The 19,900-nt window shown below is 40.2% G+C and overlaps 1 protein-coding gene across 1 annotated transcript in view; it reads right to left on the bottom strand.

Annotated features, from left to right (window-relative positions):
* runx2b (RUNX family transcription factor 2b) overlaps window positions 1–19,900 on the bottom strand; it is a 131,186-nt gene that overhangs the window by 97,601 nt on the left and 13,685 nt on the right. The window contains 1 exon segment of the mRNA XM_077552379.1: window positions 15,352–15,430. The gene's annotated coding sequence lies outside the window, so the exon portion shown is untranslated.

Below are 19,900 nucleotides of genomic sequence, written 5' to 3'. Positions count from 1 at the left end.
CTAAAAGCTCATCAACTATATGATCAAATTAAAACTACTGATGATTTAGTGACTGCAGAGCAATGCTCTGGTACTTCTCATGAGATTCCCTGATGTGATGCACAATGTCACATTTAATGATTTGAACTCCCAAGTTTTTTTTTCCTGCAGGAAATTTGGGTTGAATACTGAGTTTGACACCCCTATTTTGGCAGCAACAAGCCAGCGAAACAACGCAACGAGGCCTGCAGAGGCAAACTGCAGTGTCGAGACTTGGCCCCTCGTTCCATCATGCATTTTGATCAGATCGACCCCGACCTCGCCTGAGGAAGTGAGCATGCAGATTTACTGCGGTGGACTGCGATCCAATGCTTTTGATGGCGCGGCAACTGCGCGAGCACTTGATGCACTTTCCAGATTATTTCGAACGGCTCGCTGGAACGGAGGAACTGCGCTGCACGGCGCTCAGGATTTAGGAGGTTGTAATCTCTAAATGAGGGCGAGCCGCTGAAAGCACGAACCCCGCCGACACCTATTAAAGATGACATCGCGCTGCCATCGTTTTCATGTTACCCCGGGTGAATTGTGTGTTTCCTCGCTCCTTCGCTCTGTACTTTCTTGCTGCGTCCTGAAGAGCCATCGGTGACTTTGAAGCGCAATCCAATTGGTCAGCACAATTCAAAACCCTAAAGGCGCCGAAGAGGTGTCTGTGCCCAAATGGAAACTTTTATTTGGATGTGTTGGATGCATTCAAAATAGAGGAGTCTTTGTTTTGCTTCCATGTCTCAAGCTCTGCTAAAGACCGACAGATTTATTATTTTTTTTTTTTACCTTTTGTCAACTTTTTGGTGCACTTTTGGAACTGCAATGGTGAAGCCAAATCAGAAAGTCTGATCATTACAGTCAGCTAAATGGAAACTATCAACTAGGGGTGGGCCCAAAATAGCACAGGTGGGATTTTACAAAATTTTGCTGGTCCGTCTTTTTTTTTTTTTTTTTTAAGCCAAGCCAAACCAAACTGTAATTGTCAGCCCGTCATTTTATTTTAACCACTATTCAGCAAAACCGGCGTTCATCAGTGATGGGCTGACAATTAGACTACAGGAATTAACACCTTTATTTTATTTATTTATTTATTTTTCTGGAGAGCTCAGTATTGTTCATTCGCTAATTTTACCGATTTGACATGTCATCATCATTGCTCTCTCTTTTTTCTTTTTCTTTATTATTATTATTTTTTTAAAGATAGTTTTCATTTATTATGAAAACATGTATTATGTATTCACTTTGACATGATTTGGTCCATCCATCATTAAATATACGTAACGCAATGACTGAGAAAATATAGATGTATTCTATAGTGAAATTTTAAAAAATCCATAAAATATTTTGTACATTTGACTGATTTAAATAATTGAATAGGTAAGGTATTGATTCCCTATCAAATATATTGGATGAGAATATATTTTGCGAAATTGCAATATTCTTACTCTGCAACTCCATATCCTATCAACCGAGAAGAAATTTTAAAATATGAAACTACTAGCCAGCTAGCGTCTCACTTTCCCCACCAAAAAAAATCCATCAAGCTGCACGAAGCAAGACGCAGAGCGAATGTTCCAAACTTATTGCAAAAAGGTAACAGGAAAGATGGCTGCAGTTAAAAGTTGTGCGTGACGCCAAGCTGCTACTGAGGCCGAGTTGATATATGAGCGATCGTATGGTTTCGATTTCGACGTATAAAAACAACAGCGCTTAAAATGCGCCAGTTGCAGTGGAGTGTTGAAAAGCCATTACACATTTCTCAGCGGTATATGACGTTGCCTCCTTTCCATGATAGATGTTGCTGGTTGCGCGTCCAACAATAATCTACAACACTCGCACATAGGCCGTTTATTTTGAGGAGGGAACTGAGAGGTAGCCCGTATAAAACAGATTTATACCAACTATTGTGTTAATACTTTATCCTTTGAGAGTGCACGTCTCAATTTGCGTCCCCCTTTGATATTTGGCGACCTATTTGTGGGTCCCGGTAGGGAAACACTATCATGGATCACGTAAATCCTTGTCTCAGCTTCTTGACTGAATATCCATATAAAATTAAGTTAGTGGATACTGTAATTCTTTAAACACTGGCCTGGCCGTACCTCTAACAATACGCTGCGAAGTTTGTTGATGTTTAACGTGAATACATATTATATAACTGCACTCCATTTACCCTTTAGGTTTGATGACCAAGAGCTTTTTGCAACATGGCCCTGGTTGATCTCTTATACTCTGCTGCCACCTGCTGGACGTTTCTGTAATAACTACCATTGCATCAAGCATTCTCTTCAGTTCAGATGCTGCATCAAAGCCTTCTGTATGCTCAAAAAAACATAAAGAACGTATAAATATGTTTTTGGGACCATGGTAATATCAAAAAAATTTTTTTTATACGTTTTTGAAAATAAGTTAAAGATTAAATTATCTTCAATGAAAATACACACATTAGGTATACTGAGACCTTAAATTGTCCCGTAAATATTCCGAAAATATGCTCTAGGGCACTGCAGTAGGCCTCCAGGCGGATATATATCATGCAAAATATGCCAAAAGATAAATAAATATTAGGAAATGTGCAAGGAAATGCTCTTTCATTGCGGAGTGTTGGCCAGAAAATGGCTGAATGATCCTCTCAGCTGAATTCAACAGAGCCAAGAGTGACACATCGTACATCTGTTGGCGAATATTATTGGTTGATTTTGGCCCACCGGTGTGGAGTTTTTTGATACGACAATCACAGAGCATAAAAAGCAGACTTGAGACGTGATGTTATCGTATCCTCCGACTCCACTGTTGACACTCTCAGCGCCGTCTACGCCGCGGCGTCGCGAATGGGAGACATAGTGGAAAGTTAATAAACAACGACTTTCCCGTTTTCATTACGGCGCCACGCCTGTCCTTGGCGGCAATCGCCTTACTCACACTTATCGTTATATTGCGCAATCTGCCTAAAAAGAGGTGCCATATCAGAAGCTACTATCGGGGGATCGGGATTATATTTCTCTTTCAAAATCAGTTAAGGGTATCACAATTCTCATATGGGTTTGGATTCGGGTTTCAGTCCCCCGCAGAGTTAGTAGATCCAATATGACTCTCACTTGGTCAAACGGTCATCGTGAAAAGAAGAAACTTTGAATTTTGCACTCACGTCAGACTGTCAGTTTGGTGGTTGAGATTTACCGCAAATGACCGATTTAGACGAGCTTATTACCAGACGGGAGAATCTCTTTATGACTAGCGACTCATTCTACAGACAGCTTGAGCCCTTTAATGTTTAAAGCAGAATTGTGAGACGTCAAACAGACTTGTGTGTGCGTGCGTATTAGCATCTGTTCATCTGACAACTACTGCATCTGCAGGACATCATATGTTGACCCACAAGCTGCGAGTTCAACCCAGTAATTTTTTATTTTTTTTTAAACACACACACACACACACACGCTGCGGTTAGTGTTCATTCAGACTCTGACCACCATCAACAACCGCACTCGCCACCCCCAAAGTTGGCGCAACGTGGCAGGCAGCCGAGAGACGAGAGATACGAGGTGTCGGGGAGGTTAGCGGGGGGTTACATATCGCTCGGTTTATCATATACAAAAATGTCCGGAGAGCTGAAGGGTGATAATGGAGATGAGGCGGCGGAAGAGGGTGGCTACACTACAGCCATTGTGCTATTGGGTGGTTGCCAAATAATATAAAAAAAAAACGTAAGATAATACGGATAATCATCATAATTAAAGCTGTGCCAATGTTCTTACGGTGACTCTATGAAATGATCATTAAACATCATGCTCTCCCTACAATCGATGACATAGGCAAAAAAAGCTTTGCGTTTTAGCGTTGCCCATCCGGCTGCATGGACTCATTTTGGGGGGCTGCCCGATATATCGAAAAAAATATCGATATTGCGATATTGGCCCATGCAATATGCATATCGCAAAAACATGCAATAAGTTTCATATGGAGTTTGATCTGCTCACTAAAATGTGCACCGCCATTTAAAAGTTGAACATTATCGAGAGGTAATTACAATTAAGATTATGTTGAGTTTGCTTATTTTGCTGCATGAAAATGTTAATTTTTTTCATCTGACAATAAAAACGTAATTTCTTTAGGTACATGTTAAATATCTCGAAAATATCGATATCGCTATATTCAGCAACTATATTGCTACCGCATGATTTTCCAATATCGTCCCTAGTAGGAGTTCAACTGGAATTGGCCCTAAAATGGCCGACTTTGTGTTCAATGACCTTTCCATGCTGTTATGATCGGCACGTACAACCAATTTCATGTCCAATATTTTCCAACATTCCAGGGAGCGCTACTGAGTGAGTTTTGGGAAGGTTTTCTAATTCCTGATCAAAAAATGGCCACACCGTTACGAGTACCAGTACCTTGAAATAAGGCTGGGTCTCGGCCCATTACCAACACCTTTCCAGACAGTGTTAAAAGAAAAATGGAAGAATTAAAGTTTTAGTGAAGCCATGTTTAGTGCTGCTACTCATTTTATTTTTCCTCCCAAATTCAGTTGTAACGTATTGTCCATCAGAAATCCATTTGTCATCTTTTTTTAGTTAAAAATTTTAACAATTTGAGATAAATGCTTTTTGCTGGATAGGAACTAAATATCACATTTAAATATAAAAATCAATCACACAAAAATCTATTAAAATCATGACTGCCAGTTTTGTTTTGTTTTTAAGGGCCAAAATGCAAAAATAATAAAAACAATTTTAAATCACAGACAGCATTTGTGTGGACAAAAGGCTTTGGAGCTATGTGTCACTATACAAAATGTTTAATATGACTTTTATTGCGTCAAATGAGACACGTCAATTCATATTGTACCATATTTGGACACGTTGACTGTTTAAATTATTACTCAAGCTTTGTTGATCTGGGCTGGCGATTGGGAAAAAGAGCTGTGTCATGGCTAAGGTAACAGAGCAATGGTAACTAGGGGCTATAAAGTGGGAACATGGCTCCTTCCCAGGCTCCACCGTGAGCCCTTTTAACGCCTCTGCCTTCTTTTCTTGGTCGGTAAAAAAAAAGTGCAAAATCAAGGAAAAAGTCGGGAGAGATAGCGAGAGCAGAAGGGAAGCTCGAGTCAGACTTCTTCGGAGGAGCTGCCAGCCTCACATAAACACGGAGAACCTGTGGAAAGTTTCACTACCCTCGGGAGGGACACTTTTCCCCCCACGCTCGTTTTATTTACGTCTATCTGGCCCGCGACTCTCTTGTCCTGTTTTACGGGGAAAAATGTCGTGTGCCGCAGAAGCACTAAAAAGTCATCGATGCGCCCATCATACAGACGAAGTTCCATTTCACACTTGTTTTAGCCAAACGGTTTAGTGACCAGTATTGCTGATACAGTGGCGATTATACATATGATGCAAAAAAGCCTTCAAAGACAACAACGGCTATTTTAATAAGAGTGACGAAACTGCAATAATGAATATGCATGGTTGTGTGGTAGTGGTCAGTATAAATCTAGCCTTTGATCTCCGGCCAATGGAAATGAGAGAAGGAGCCAGAAAAGTAGTCAATGAGCACTCGGGCCTCCCAGGCGAGAGAACCATCGCTAACAAGAGCAACATCGCCATCTGCAGGCCATCACCATAACAACTCCTGCCAACTCCAGATTTTAGAGTTCAAGTGGAAGTCATCTCCTCAGGTGAAGCTCTGACGATTCCTCCTGCAGTTTTTCCCCATGACTGGACGAGTGCCGTGTTTGTTTAAGTGACACCGGGCTACAGGTGCCAAAGCACAGCACGGCTGCCAGCTGTTTGCGAGCCACAGCCGCCCCCGAGCTGCTTCACTTCAACCCTGCCTGATCTCACAGGAAGAGGCCAAGTGGTCGGGTTACCCAGCAGAAAATTTGAGGTTTACAAAAAAAGAGGGGTGCAGCTTCCTTTTTAACTCGACAGCTAGCTGCTGTCGTGCTAATCTTGCCTGATTTGAAAAGCCTCCATTATCAAAAAAAGCTGCGATATAATGTTAATGTCAATTTTGTTTATATAGAATAAATCGATGGAGAAAAACGGAAGTTACACGTTATTTCCAATTCTACTAATTACGACCGGTTTTGTATTCTTAAAATCGGCTTTCGCACCTTTTCTATGTTTGTTTTAGATAACACAATACGGTTTTATTCACACTGTGTGGTGCACGAAGAAAAGAAAAAAAAAAACCTTCATTTCACATTCCTCCCCTATTCAGCGACATCCAAACTAAACATGGACCCCCGCGGCCCGCACAGTTACGCCAGACAAACTGTCCTGTCCCTACTTGTCAGAACACAGGGGGTGTCATAAATTCACAGTTAGATGATATTCTGCGAGTTGTTTTTAATAACGTGGAGCTTCACTGCGTCAAGTGTTTTCAAGCGTCATGAAGGCGGAAAAGTCTACATTGTTTAGAGAAATGTTTATGGGTTGCACTGACAGAACTGCATGGAGACTCATTCCTCAGTTAGCCATGCTGTACTAATATTGGTATTCTTCGCAGATAATTCAAAATATAAGTCTACTGAGTTTTTTTATATTATCAGTTGCTTATTTGTGCTCAAATAAACAATGCTTAAAAGGGCCACAGCACAACACCCCCACATGGATGATTTTGGTTTTAAGGTGTCGATGGAACTTATCGTTATGTGTTAGCATCAAGCTAGTGAAGGCCATGCGGTTGTATAATTCATTCCTTGTCCACTACTTACTATGTTTACTACCGTGTTTAGACAATTATAGGCGCATAGAACATATTATTTTCAAGAATATTTTTGATTTGACTTCCCCATTTAAAGGAACAAAGCCCTGCCCAAAGCCCAAAATTGCTATTTAGCATTAGCAGTTAGCTAGCTAAGCTATGCAGTCGTTTTAAACAGTCAAATTTTCTTTGTTTTGTTTAGTTTGACAGTAAGCGTCAACTGAGAGTAGCAATAAACATCTTGAATCCTCTTTTTTTAAAGAATTATTTACAAACTCTATCTGACAAAGTGCGGCTTGTTATTAAATGAGTTGAGTCTTATCTTAGCTAGTATCAGAGGCTGAAAGCCGGCTTGTGTGAAAGATAAAGGTGGAAAGACGTGTCCAGGGTATGAAGGTTAACAGCCAGGAATCGGATAAAATCTCTCGGTTAAGTTTGTCTTTGAATGAACCTAAAATGGCTGCAAGTTGTTTGCAAAACATGGCGCTTTACAAGTCAAAGTGTCGTCAAAGGTGAGCATTTTGACAAAGTCAAAAATTCATGAGATGCTTAAAATGGACACTGCTGACAGAAGTAGATTCACTTGAAAAATGCGAAATGCACAGAACTGCCATCCCTTGGTGGGTTTCCTCCAAGTTAGCTCTTAATCGAAGGGGCTAAAGAGATCAACTTAAAACTTTTCTTTTCGCACAAAAAGATCAAAGGATTTTTTGTTCCACTACAAATGCAGCAATGCTCAAATCTGCCAAAGTCCCTGCATTAAAAAAAAAAAAAAGAAGCAACGAGCATAATAGCTCCTTTCTATGTTTGTTCAGAAAAATATGGCGCTGGAGCAGTGTTTGTATTATTTAAGAGGATCCAGACGTGCAGCCAAATGTGACTCCAGTTCCCAAGCAAAAGAAACAGTCCTTAAATGTACTGAAGGCACAAGTTGGTGTCATGCCCAACGCTGAAATCATGGACTGTGTACTGCAGTATTTCACGGCAATAATACTGCAATTACACGCCAAGGGGGAGAATGTGCATTACGGAAACGTGCCTCAGGAAACGGCCTAAGCTCCTCAAACCACTAGAAAGAAACACACTTGGGCCGCCGAAACGCCACGATGGAGTCTGTTGCTATAATGGCAAAGCCTCATTTGTTAGCATCGCATATCTAAATAGCATCTGAAAACTGCGGCTAGTGCTAATTATGTGGGAGCTGCCGGAACATTTTTGTGCCCAATTGAGCATTTTGGGCCTTGATGATAAAAAAATTTAAAAAAAACCTGATGAGGTATCAGGTCCATTAGGCTGCATTTCCATTACATGTGTCAAGTGACCCAGTTATGAGTAGCACAATTGGTTATCTTTGGTTTCAACGTGACAGAAAGTATGGAGCCGCTCCGTCAACACAACACTGGAACAATGAAATTTAAATGGTGTCTCGCCAGTGCAGTTGATCTGTTTTAGTCATCAGGTCTGAACACAACAGGCGAAGTTTGACAGAGACGTCGAAAGGGCTTCAAAACTTGTAAGACGATACCAGATCTCATTCGGAGCGCCAGACTGATGAGGCTCGCCAAGGTTCTGCTAGTTCAGATCTTTGTGCTAACGCAGGGCAATGGGATAAGGCACCTGGCTTCTGCTCCAGACAGACTTCACAAGTTCACCTTCTCGGCCCCTTTCACACTACATGTCAAGGTCGGTTTTTCCCTACACGTGTCGCTGGTCTGTGTGAAAGGTTGCCGCTAGGGAATAAGGGGGTTGGAAGTCGGCTTCCGAATTTGCTGGCTTACAAGTTGCTTTCAACAAGTTTTCTTCTTCTTGTGTTACACAGCAACTTTCACGCTGTCTTTCTGCAAGGTAGCGCCACGGAACAGGGGCTTTATGTTGACCAGGGAATTTCCAGGCGCCCAAAAGTGGGATGGCAGCTTTGTGAAAGGGAATGGCAGAAAGCTGAGAGCACAGGACCTTAAAAATGGCCACTTCAAACCAAAATGGTAATGATGTGTTGTTGGGAATGGGTTGTTGAGACTTTTTTTTGGTGGGTCGACTTTTTAATTTTTACTTTGAGAATTTTTGGACTCTTTGGCTTTTAGGTACACTGCAATGTTCTGGAAATACTGGTTACATGAACTGTATTTTTTTTGTGTGTGCTTTTTCTAGTGTGTTGTTTTTGTGTGTGTTTTGTTTGTTTGTTAGTTTTAATGGACTTGAGTCTGTCAAAGATATCATCATCAACCCTATAAAGCCTGAACCATGAAATATTTGAGAAAACATTCTGATTCTTTGTAAATGGAGTATTTATTGGTCCTTTTGACAAACAATTTTTTTTTTTTTTTGAAAATCAACTTCCACATATGACTTGATTTGTCATATTTGATACATCTGGTACAAAAGCAACGGTCCTCCATGCATCAAGCTGCATTAGAAAAAAATGGTAAGATTGATTCACAAAATCACAGCTTCAATCTGAAAGGCACAAGCAAATAAATCCACGAAGACGGGCGCGTCATGAATTTTGCCGGTTGGTCATTCGTTAACTCTTTGACTGCCAAAAACGTTAAATAACGTTTAGTAAATTCCTATGGAGAAGTGCCAAAGACGTTAAAAGACGTTTTTTTCAAAACAGAGGTGAAACTAACCATTTTCTATTGTTGATTACTGAAAAACGGAATAAGGTAGAAACAAACTTTTTTTCCTGATGAAAGACGAGAGTCCAATCTTTCATTTGGTAGTATGTGTGTTTCCATAGTCCAAACACATAATTTTCTGTGGACCTTGAAAGATCAGTCAAAAATGCTTAAATCGGCTGGCACCCACGGCATCCCTTTTCTGAAAACGTCTGGCAGTCAAAGAGTTAATGGCCGGGACACTTGTCCATCATCGTCAATCCATCATTATTTCAAGATGAACTGAACTGTTCCTAAATAACCAAAAACCTGTTCGTCGCCGCCATTTTAGGACCCTCAGCAAATTTCACAGGTACCGCGTTATCAATCGTCAGTCTATCACTCCATCAATGTTACAACCATGTTCCTGTCATCACTAAATGACATTTTGTCACCACTATTTTAGCACCGTCAGTAAAAACTGTTTAAAAGGGTAACAGGCAGCTAGAATTGTGCGTTTGTGAGATACTGACCCCACGCAAGCATCCACTTTCTTTCTCATCTCCTCCTTCTTCGCTTAATTTATTGGCCGATTACAGCTCTTTGGTGCATACTGCCACCTACTGTACAGGAACAGAATAGGAACTTGGCAGGCTCTTATCTACAATAGGTAAAAGCATTTCCACTTTCCATATATAAACGAATAAACACTTCCACCGCTGCTTGGTCATTTTTGGAAGTTTCCCGTCATTTGTCAACAAAACGGGCGTCCGTCATTTACAGATTGACGGACCATGCGTCAGTATTGATGGAATGCCCACTTCTGTAAATCACGTTCCATTGTTACACCTGTGACGCGCCAATTTTCCGGAAACTGTGTGAAAGGGGCCTTTGCTGGATCAATCAAACCACTCGGCCACAGTTGTGGTGGCAGACATTGTGCGTAAGTACAGCGATGTTAGCTGACCCCTGCTTCGGGCCCACCAGAAGAGTACAGTTCTAAGCCGGCGTTGGGCCAAGTCAAACATTTTAACTTTCATAGACAAAAACAAAACGGTTTTGCCTTTCCTCTCCCTCATTTCGCCCAGTTCCTAAATATTTTTTCACCCGAAATCAAGCGTCAGGACGACGACCAATGTTTTTTGGGGAGGGGTTTTTACTGTTTTGTGCTGCCCTTGCAAAAATTCTGCAAAAATCCCCTCCCATACGTCCCCTCTGTCTTCCTGCTCGAGTGCTGATTATTTGCCTTTTTGCCTTTTCTCTCCTCCGAAATGTGTTATTCATCCTGTTGAGCAAGTCCTCAGGCACACTTCAGAGCCCAAAATAAAATAAACAGACGTGTTTTCGCCCCCCCACCCCACCCCAGTCGCTGCGGGCCTTGACTGCATCTACCTGGAATAATAAACAGCTGTGTTTCTGAGCTTGTTTATACTCATCTCTAGACATTGGCGGACAGAAGCACAACAGGAACTGGACTTGTGTGTGCGTGCGCACGGACACGCTGAGGCCGGCGCCCGCCGCCGAGCGTCGCGGTGTTGGTGGACGCAAGCAGACCGTGATAGCGCTGGCAGCCAGCGCGGACTCCGCGTCTGGCACCGAGGGAGGTTTACCTTGGAAGACCACCAACCCATCTGCATGCTATAACGCAGGGGTACTCAAGTTTGGTCCTCGAGAACCCCTATCCAGCCTGTTTTCCCATGGTTCCCTCCTGCAGCACAGCTGAATCGAATTGATCAGCTAATCAGAAAGCTTTGCAAAAGCCATGAATCAGGTGTGTTAGTGGAGAGAAACATGGAAAACAGGCTGGATAGGGGCTCTCGAGGACCGTACTTGAGCACCCCTGCTGTAAGGACTCAATCGACGGGCTGATGTTGAACGAGCGAGACAAAAGCGGTCCGCGTGCGCGAGAGTGTGTTTGTCTGACTTTGTGTACGTACGTGTGAAGCTGTTTAAGGTATGTATAAACATAAAAACGGGACTGACAGCTGGGGCGTTTCAGTGAAAGAACCAAGAATGCAATTAAAGCTGAGAGCAGCGATGGATGGGCCCTCGCACCCCTGCGCCCATTGGGAGCTGCCCCGGATGATGGAAATAGGGTATAAGGAAGTTGTTTTGAAGCTCTTTTTTTTTTTTTCCTGGAGAGCTCAGTATTGTTAATTCGGTAATTTTACCGATTTGACATGTCATCATCATTGCTTTCCTTTTTTTTTTTTTTTTTTTTTAAGCTTTTTGAAGGTTTTGAAGCTCTTCAGGGTGGGACCTTCTATCACCACTTCAATTGAAAAATGATTACATCAGGGCACAAGTGAGGTCTGATTTAGGTTATGTTCTGTTGAAAAAAAAAAATATATATATATATATATATATAGATATATATATATATATTTAAAAAAATAATAATAATAATAAAAAAAACATTTATTAATTTTTTTTTAATTTATTTGTTTTTTTAAAAAAAGGAGAGCAATGATGATGTCAAATCGAATGAACAATACTGAGCTCTCCTGAAAAAAAAAAGAAAAAAGAAAAAAAAAGGTTATATTCTGTTGACTTCACCAACGAGTGATGGGTAAGAAGGAATGGTAGACAGCCAGACACTTCTAACTGAAAATCAAAGCTAAAGTCTGAGCCCGTCTTTTTGCATTGACATTTTACAAGAGCGTTAATTCCTTGAACTCTACATGGCTGACATTTAAATTAAAACAGCATGTATGGCGCTTTTAATAGAACATCAAATGTGTTTTGTACATATCCTTGTGTACCCGTTTTAAGTAGACCACAGCTTTTTTTTCTTCTTTACTTTGGCATCCCTTTCAACTTCTTTGTAATTTGGACTTGTTGCTAGCATGCGTCCTGCACCCCCGTGTACTTTGTTCTTGCTAATTGACGTCAAGATGTAACAAGTCCTGCCATGCTTTCATCCTACTTGAGTGACATGACATCATTTTCAGTGATCCGATAGACACACAAAAAAAAATAATAATAAATTAAGAGCTCGCTCAAGTAACACAGTGGCTATAAAAAGTCTACACACCCCTGTTCAAATACAGTTTTAATTTTTTGAAAAATTGAGGATTTAAAACTGTCATTTTAACAGAACAGAGGTGTGCAGACTTTTTTTTTTTTATTTACTGTATAACTATTGGTCTTATTTGAACTCATTGTGCCCATATTATTTGAGTCAGAAAATAATGTAGTCTGCCATTCACAAATCTGTGTAGGATTCATGCACAGTTGCCATGTACGATGCTACTGTCTAATCTTGCTGCAGTTTACATTCGTTTGTATTGCGCAAAGATGGGCCCCTGACTACATTCTGAGTCGCCTCTTCATTAATCCCCCAAATTTAACCCAAAAATTTTTTTTATACAATTCTTCAGAAAATGCTGATAAACATTCTACAGTATATGTTTTTCATGAAAAAAGAGAGGTAAATGTAGAAGAAAATCCCACTAAAATATAAAAAATATTGGGGGACAAAAAAAGAAACATTTGCTGTGGGTGCCAAACTGTAAATATGCATCTTCTGTACTTGTAGGTTGCAATCTTAATAGTGTCCTATACTACAACATGAGTAGGTTGGTTTGGCTGTTCAGCAGTTTTGTGCCGTCCTTGAATGGTAAGAAAAAAAATGACAGTAAGTGGTTATTTTGTTGTTTACCTAAGGCTTATTATATTAGGACTTCAAGCTTATTTTAAATCTGTTTTATCATTTATTGTAATTGGGTATTAAAACTGTACCCTGTGTGGGGCCACAAAACGACATCATCCAGTGTGAAAGTGCATTTTGGTCTGTCGTGTCTGTGGCTGTTTCCGATTTTGCGAATTAGGTTTCGTTGGCTTCAGGGGTCGGGGGCCCACACACAAGCACATGATGGTTTAGTCAGCTTTTACATCTTCACCAATAATATTCCCAGAGACGCAGGAACGCCGGACAGACGCTTGTAATTCAGCTGACAAGAAAATGAAAAGCTTTCATTGCCCTCACGTCACATTGGGGGAAGCAAACTAACAACCGGGACAATTTCATCTCGAACGCCCAGTCTAATCCCCCCCCCCACCGCCGCCGCCGCCGCCGCCGGCACGATCATCAAGCTTCTGAGCTCGATGGCTTTTCCAGAAGGATGTGGTACTTGCTGGCGAGGCAGCTGCTTTAAATAAAGTGACAATTTTTAATGGGGTTTCAAACCTCAGCGTCATCGCACGCTGCCAACTCCTCTGCGATGACATGCATCCGATCCGCACGTTTTTTTTTTTTAATCGAAGCGGACGCACAGGAGGCCAGCGAGAGGAAGAGCTTTATATATAGTAGCGTCGTACACATTTTTTTTTTTTCAGATAATTTTTCCAGATTGCAACATTGCTTTTATTAGCAGCGACAGCTGAAGTGGAGAAGACGAGAGGAGGTGATATGAACGGTTAGCGCAATTACGGTCCTATTTGCCAATATGAAAGTCGGTGGCTGCTAAATGATCATAATGGGCACCTTGATGTTTTCACACAAAGACCAGCGCCCCTTTGCGGTTTTATCCACTGACAGTTAGATCACCCCCCTCGTTCGTCCGGCTAAATTACCCTCCCGACACTTTTGCTGACCATTCGCATGAGCTGCTATTATGCTGCCGGTGGAGATAGCAGCAGGCAGCAGCACAATTTGACGGTAACCCACGTGAATTCTAATGGGCGTCAAGTCTCCAGCTGCAATGTGCGAAATCACTTTCTTTCCTCACACCTCAAATCCCAAATAAAGCCGCAAAGTCTCAAGCTGCGACACGCATCATTTCGATAGAGAACAGGATCTGCGACATGCGTCGACAGTGACAGCACATTCTTAACATAGCCAGCATAGGCTGAAACGTGGAGTGATTACACAAACAGGCCCTTTGTGCTCCGCGGCCTTGATGACGCTTATGTACGTGGAAAAAAAGATGCAAAAAGACGAGAGGCAAAAAAAGTTGTTTTTGACCTCACACGTGGAAAATAAACACAGCCCGCCTCTCTTGAGGGGAACGAGTTTGATTATTTATGTGAAAACTAAATAGTGAAACCTTATCTGCATGAATGGTCACAGAGCGCTGACTCCAATACATTTCACTAGGGAGGTTCACATGAAAGGAAATTTGCTGCGGAAAGAGTTAAGAAAAAATAATTTGCTTAATCATTTTATTACAAGGTCTTTCTTTGGTGCGGATGGAAATAATATTTATATTTATGTGGGAATTTGGAACCACTTTACCATTAAAAGAATCAAAGCCTTACATCACATCTTTAATTTTAAATCCGTATATTTTTCTGGATAGATTTGTAGTAACTGGTTTGATGGAGAGTATACAAACAAGAGGCAAGCAATACTGCCCCCTAGTGTTGCCATTCTGACAAGCACCATTTGGTCAGCTGTGAAATAGTGTGCATTTTTCTCTCTCATGTTTTTCGCTTCACCACAACAACTCAAAACGGTACCTATCGCTCTTCCATTTTGCAATACCTTCAGACCTCAAGATTATGTAAATAATGTGACATGGACAAATATTGCATCGATATAGTATTTTTATGGAATGAATTTTATAAAATGCATTTTATATAGAAAACACAATGAGAATACAAGAGCATAAATATCCGGTGTGACTTCTGAAAATTACGATCATTTTTTTTAAAATCCAATCTTTACTCATCCATTATATTAGCGATCAACAAAAAATTACGTGATTGGCCCCGAATCGGGACAACCCTGGTCTTAAAGCAACTCGATGAACCTATTATTCAAATGCTCTCCGCACCTTACTTCCTATATGAATGCATAACTCACAGGATTGCTTTGAACCCACTCTCAGTATTGTTTGTTCTCAGACATAACTTCAAACTTTGAATAAACAAGAAAAAAGACTTACACCTCAATGTCAAGCCGCTTCAAATGCACACAATTGTTAAACCAGTCAAGAGAAACAAACAGCATAATTGCTAGACAAAACTTAAAAGCTGTAATTACTTTGACATCTTTTTTTTTTTTGCTGTTGTTTTTTTTTACCTTTATCTGTGCAGTCAGATGCACTGCGATGGCAGCCATGTTGAACTCAGTGGACGTAGGCAAATACATTCTGGGTTTGCTGTAATACAAGAAAAAACGCAACAATTGTTGTAATGTAATTGTATTCTGGTACGTGTTTCCCAAAACTTCGATACAATATGTGAGAGGTATGGAAGAACCAAGGTTACATGTCTGGCGTGCGGTTTCCAAGACAATTTACTACCAATTATTACTCCCAAGAATTTATTTTCAATCACAGTTTCAATTAACGCACTATCAATATTTTTTTGTAATCCAGGATCCATTTTTCGAATAACAAACAGCATTGCTTTAGTTTTGCTTGTATTTAAGGATAATTTATTTAGGTCCATTCATTTCTTCAATATGCATAGTTCGTGGTTCATTGTGGTTATGAGCTAGTTATAGTTTTCCCTATTATAAAAAATATTGGTATAATTTTTTTTGGTACATATATCATTAATATACAAATGAAAGAGTTTTGGCCCCAGCACAGACCCCTGGGGGACCCCACAAGAAGGTTTATTAGATGTATATAACCCTATTTTGACATATTGGGCCCTATTCTTTAAATAACTTTTTAGCCATTGTCCAGCCACTCCCTGAATTCCATATTTTTCAAGCTTGTTAAGTAGGATTGAATGATTGATTGTATCAAAAGCTTTTTGGAAATCAACAAAAACACCAACAGCATATTTGTTCTGATCCAAAGCGTTTGTAATCTCTTCTATTGCCTCAATTAATGCTAATGAAGTAGTTCTTTGAGATCTAAAACCATACTGACCTTCATTTAATATTTGATGCTTGTCCAGAATTGAAAAGTTTCTCATTTATTTTGGAAAATTGAGGAAATAGATAAATTGGTCTCTAGTTGGTGAAACTGTTGATTATCATTCTTAAAAAGAGATATTATTTTTTGCAATATTTTCATATTCTGGGGAAAACGGCCAGACTCAAAGGATACATTGCAGATATATGTTAAGGGCTTTACAATATGAGCAATAACTTTTTTTTTTTTTTTTACTTAAGCCATGTTGAGATCCTGAAAATCTTTACATTTCATTACCGTATTTATTACTTCTTGCTCATGTTTCGGCTTTATGGGATGGAATTTTTGCAGGCGATGACTACACAATAGAAAAATATCCATTTCAAGGTGAGTCTTCATGTTGAGATGAAACGCAGCTGATATTGTGTACGATGCAGTATTTGCCATTTACTACGTACTACTAGGACAGGAGATGTACTTGGCCATATTTTGTTATTTAAAAAAATAAAAAAATAAATAAACAGGCTTGGTGAGGTAATGGTTCATGCTGAAATCTTATAATAATCTCATAATAAATCTTCAGTACTACATAAACTTTGGGGGTTGTACGCGATCTCTGTCAAAACAAGTAGATAATGGGCTATTTTCAACATCATAAATCACAATCACTTCTCCATTTTATTTTATCTATCATCTGCGCAACATTTGTACATGGCGTCTTGATGGGCCCTGACGTCAATGACAATATACTGACGGCTGGCACGTGTTCATGAGCTGCCTGCGCATTTTGAAGAAGGATTGCGCGCGCCTGTTATTGATTCCACTGGTGACAGAAATGCAATGTTGTCAAAGCTATTAAGCTGCGAGCAGAGTGTATACTTATGCACTACTTCCTGTCATCAATCTTTTATTTCGCTCCGGAATGCTCGATTAACCCCTTCATAACACCACTTTGAGTAGTAAAAAAATAAATAAAATAAATAATAATAATAAAAAAATAATAATAAAAATAATAATAATAAAAAAAAACGATTAACCCCTTCATAACACCACTTTGAGTAGTAAAAAAAAAATAATAATAATAAAATAATAAAAATAATAATAATAATAATAATAAAAGTTTGCGTCACCCAGCCTATGGACATACAGTACAGTATAGCATTTAATGTAACACATTAACATTAACACATGTATATCTTGAATTTTTTATTTTTTTTTATGTCATCCACCATTATTTTTCAACGCGCGCATCTCTCATTTACATCGGAATTTACTTTCCAACCAAATATCAAAATTTATAGAAACATGGTCTACGTATATAGAATTTTTTTAACCTAATTCCGGTTACTTAATTCTGTCTGTTAGCGAGAGCCACTACATCGTGATAACTTACATTGATGTTTCTGCATTTGGCAATTTATTATTATATTATATTATTAGTATGGGATTTTTTTTAATGGGCTTTAGGTGAACTGATGAATACACACACGCTCGCACGCACGCACGCACGCACGCACGCACGCACACACACACATACACAAATATATATATATATATATATATGTGTGTATATATATATATATATATATATATATATATATATGTATATATATTTAAAAAAAAACATTAATTTTTTTAAATTTATTTGTTTGTTTTTTAAAAAAAGGAGAGCAATGATGATGTCAAATCGAATGAACAATACTGAGCTCTCCTGAAAAAAAAAAAAAAAAAAAAAAGGAATTTACTTTCCTGTGTCGCACTTTGACTTTGATTGCCACCTCTATGGTTATCTTTAGACTCCTGTCAGTTTTCCAAATAATGTAAATTGCCCCATACACACACACACACACACCTCCTTTAAATGTCATCATCACAGCCTAATTAGGAAACTTGTGGCACTCTGCCCATGAACCACTAACATGTGTCACATCCACTTTGGGGTCTTCTCTGACGTCCTTGAGCGGGGTATGCAGATATATTCTTGCACAAATTGTGTGAATCTCCTGTCAAGTCTTGGTGCAAAACCATCCAAGATGGATGCATCATGAATTATGAAGTGGCTATGGCTACATAACGGTGCTTCTCTTGCATGACGCAAGAAGATGTGAGGGGGGAAAGGGAGACCGCCCTCCGACCCCCGGCAAGATGGACAAAGCAGTCATTTCAAATAAATTGTTGATTTTATTGGTTTGGCTTTTAGGAGAACACTTAACCAAGCTGTTATTTTCATCAACTATTAGGGCAATATAATGGTGCTTTTAAATTTAACAGCACAGTATAGAACAAACCATACTAGGAAAGTGAGGGCAATTTAATGGCTTTTAAATATAACAGCACAGTCGAGAACAAACCATACTAGGTGTTTGCTTTCTTTTTGTTCTTTCACTCATCTTTTGCTTCAGGAGGTCACAGGTTAATGGCACTAAATTAGAATGGGGTGATGGGGATGGGGGTGGAATCGCCCTGGCAAAATTCTGCCCGTAAAGATGGTAGCAGAGGCAGGACAGAGTATTTCCGTACCTTTTTGTTTCCCGGGGAAATGATCTGTATGAATTGATATGGAAAGCGTGGGGGATGAAGTCACACAAGAAATGTTCAGCCAGCCTTGGAAGGTGAACTCAGACATCTGTGTCTACCTGTAAGCGTTTCGGCACACAAAGTCGACGGTCGGCCAAAGGGACGACGGTACCATACCATCAACGGTGGTTTTCCATGTTCTGCCACAGTTTAGCTCTAATTACTCCGTCGACGTAGCCTTTTCCTCTGTCATGATGTAAAAGGGTGGCGTCGACTGAAGGATTGGTGGTGAATTCATCTTCAGCTACGATACGCCCGTAATGAAAAGTAGGCGCAAAATGAGCAAAATCTTCTGTGACTGTTCTGCGAGAATATCTACACTGTTTATTTACGTTTGATTTACTGATTAGCTAAGCTAAAAGTCACCCAGAATGACCAACTGTCACAGACGACCGAGGCTGATTCAACATGTTGGATTGTGCAAAAACTGCGGCTGACTGTCAGTTGAGCAAATCACGTTGGCTTGGCATGTTCAGACCTTTACTGTCTTTAAAGGTGAAGTCGTCCTTGCAAAATTCTGCCTTCAGAGGTAGTACTACTCGCAACTCAAGTTACATTTTTTGAGACTTGCAACTCAACTTGGACTTATCCACTAAAGACACGAGACTTGACTCGGACTCGTGAGCATTACGAGTCTCGATGGTTGTCCCTCTCTCTCTCTCTCTCCCTTCCTTTCTGTGTGTGTGCCCGAGCATGTCCGATATTAATGATGTAGAATAGACAAATGCGACAACAGACAAACAAGTCCAACTCTTGGACTTGACTTACACTCGTGGTCAGGGACTTGAGACTTGACTTGGCCTCAGAGACTTGATTCAGACACTATTTTCTCGACCACTTGAGCCGCACCCATTCCATAATCGCTGCCGTTTATACAGATCAGCTACCCGCAAAAATGGGGGGGGCGTTTCCAGCAAATTCGACATGTTAAATCGGCGCATTTGATCACCGTGATTGGCTGTTAGCTAGCGAATCAGCGCATGAGGCAAGAAGAGGAAGTGACAAACGCGGATAAACAGTACTGATGGGAAGCCTGGGCCATTTTTTTTTTTCCCCGCTGATTTTGCAAATCGTCACCTTGCTGTGTACTCTCCGTATTTGAACGTACAATAGTCGGTCTGGACAGAAGAACGGGAAGATGACCGGCATTGTATGATATTACAGTTAAAAGGGTTGCCGACAAAG

This window comes from Vanacampus margaritifer, chromosome 19 (assembly GCF_051991255.1).
Source record: "Vanacampus margaritifer isolate UIUO_Vmar chromosome 19, RoL_Vmar_1.0, whole genome shotgun sequence".
Classification (NCBI taxonomy): Eukaryota; Metazoa; Chordata; class Actinopteri; order Syngnathiformes; family Syngnathidae; genus Vanacampus; species Vanacampus margaritifer.
The sequence above is the reverse complement of the archived record's forward strand: the minus strand, read 5'-3'. Positions and strand labels throughout refer to the sequence as shown.